General features: G+C 41.3%; 1 pseudogene; it reads right to left on the minus strand.

The window, feature by feature from the left end:
* Window positions 1-1,358: 1,358 nt before the first annotated feature.
* Window positions 1,359-1,751, minus strand: LOC123387167 (annotated as a pseudogene).
* Window positions 1,752-2,550: the final 799 nt, after the last annotated feature.

The following is a 2,550-nucleotide window of genomic DNA, read 5'->3' on the forward strand; positions in this document are numbered from 1 at the left end:
GTTTTATCGACCCAAGTGCAGCAAGAAGTATTAATGATAATACAAATGACCCAGGCCTACTCAACAGGGAATCTAGTTATGCTATAGTCTCTCTCCACTTGTGCCAAAGAGTTGTGACTGATCCGTATTGCATCAAGGGGAGAGGTGGTATTATTAATAACTTTTGTCAGAGTTGGTGATAGGCTTCTTACCGTCTTTTTTATTTGTACAATTCCCACCATTGGAAACATGGCACTCATTGTATGTAGAAGGAACGAGTCTTCAGTAAATGAAGGCAAGTCTTCGTTGTCCTCTCATCTTCTTAGAAGTCAAAATTCATCCTTATTCCTTTTACTTTAAAAATGACCCAATTTTTTTTCATCTCTGGAAATTGCTGGATCTTTGTCTTCAGTGTTCTGCATTTCATAAGTACATGCCATGTACTGGGCCCTCAGTGAGTCCTTCAAATCAGAAAATCATGGCCTTCCGCTTGGAGAAATTCCTATTTTTCTGGTGATTTCGTTCTATTTCCTCCATCTCTCTTCTGAGCTCCTTTTTTTTTTTTTTTTTAAATGCTGGATTGCTGGAATCTGACTTTTAATCTTCTTATATTTTCTCTGCTATTTTCCAGTTGTTTGTTTTTTGTTCTACTTTCTAGGAAATTCACTTGACTTTCTATTCCATGAAGTGACTTAACACAAATGTATCAACATACATTGATGAGGGTCAGAAAGGCTAACATGAGTCTTACTGAGCCCAAGTCAAGATATCTAGAGGGCTACATTCCTTTCTGGAGGCTCTTGGGAAGAATCTTTCTTTCCTTATTGAGGTTGTTGGCAGAACTCAGTTTTGTGAGATTGTAGAACTGAGGTCTGCATTTTCTGGTTGCTTGTCAGTTATGGGCTTTTCCAGATTCTAGATGCTACCCATATTTCTTGGTTCATTGGCCTCTTTCCTTCATCTTCAAAGCCAGCAACAATGAATGGAGTCTTTGCCATGCTTCTAATCTCTCCTGCCTCTCCTTCTATTGTGGAATCTCTTGGTCTTCGGCCGGAAAATTTCCCAGCTTCTAGGGGTTCGTGGAACTAGATTGGCCCCACCTAATAATCCAGGATAATCTCCCCATCTCAAAGTCCCTAATCTTAATCCCTAGATTTTGTCTAGGTTTAGGATGTATACATCTTTGAGAACCCCAAGTCTAGCACAGGATTTTTAATGTCCACTATAATATATTTAATTTCCAAGAACTCTTTGTTCTTTTTTTAAAGGATTATTTATTATTATTTATTTATTTAATGTTTTTAGTTTATTAATCCTCTCACGAAAAGTCTGCACAAGCACCACAGATAAAGTCACTCCTTCTGTTGTTCAATCTCAGCTCACTTTTTGCCAGTGCCATCATTGGCTTTTGCAGTCCCCCTGACTTTCTTCCTTCTGTTTCTGCGTTCCTTTTGTTGTTTTCTTGACATCTTTTTCTTCCCATACAGGCCATGTCTTGTGAGTCACTTTTGGGTTCATTTTTCTTTGCATAATCCAAGGATTCATCAATCATGCCAAAGCCAGTTGTCCTTCCACCATCAAAATGGACTCTGAATCCAAATATGAATATGACATCTGTCATGGCCCTGTACATTTTGGCTAGTTTTCCCCCAAATTTCTGTCTTAGGTATTGTTGCCTTCTCAGGGTGAAGGACATCAATGACCATCTGCTTCTGCTGAAGTAGTCAGCTGGTCATGAACTTCCTGGTCTGGATAGTTCCTGTGTTGTTCATGATGGTGGCTGAGCTTCAAGCAGGCAGGGAAGGAAAGGGCAGAATTTTTTTTTTTTTTTAAGATTTTATTTATCCATTTGACACAGAGAGAGAGAGACCACAAGTTGGCAGAGAGCCAGATAGAGAGAGAAGGGAAAGCAGGCTCCCCGCTGAGCAGAGAGCCCGATGCGGGGCTTGATCCCAGGACTCCCAGACCATGACCTGAGCCAAAGGCAGAGGCTCAACCCACTGAGCCACCTAGGTACCCCAGGGAAGGGCAGGATTGTATTTATTTATTCGAGAGAGGGAGAGAGAGATAGCTAGAGAGAGCATGAATGAGGAGGGAGAGGAAAAGCAGGCTCCCCACTGAGCAGGGAGCCCGACCTGGGACTCGATTCCAGGACTCTGAGATCATGACCCTAGCTGAAATCAGAAGTTTAACCAACGAGACACCTAGGTGCCCCAACCTAATTCCTTCTTAGGTAGACTTTCAACCAATCTTCCCAGTTTGAACCCCACTTTCAGTAACCACAGGTATCTGGTGCCAAGTCCTGAGGTTTTTGGAAGTTCTGTAGTAGAATTAGGTTCTTCTTGGCTTTCCCCACTGCTAGCTTAGCAAACAGCTTTCTCAGATCTGCGAGATTCATTATTATCTTGCTGTAGCCTCGTGAATCCTCTTTGTCCTTGTGGACTTATCCCTTTATTGTAATTTTAGTAGCATGGGGAGGAACTAAGAATGAATGAATGTTCATTCAGACCACTGAATTATGACTTTAAAAGGGCGAACTTTATGGTAGGTGAGTTATATCTCCATAAGATA

This window comes from Mustela putorius, unplaced genomic scaffold, assembly GCF_011764305.1.
Source record: "Mustela putorius furo isolate JIRA1106 unplaced genomic scaffold, ASM1176430v1.1 tig00003846_pilon_pilon_pilon, whole genome shotgun sequence".
NCBI lineage: Eukaryota > Metazoa > Chordata > Mammalia > Carnivora > Mustelidae > Mustela > Mustela putorius.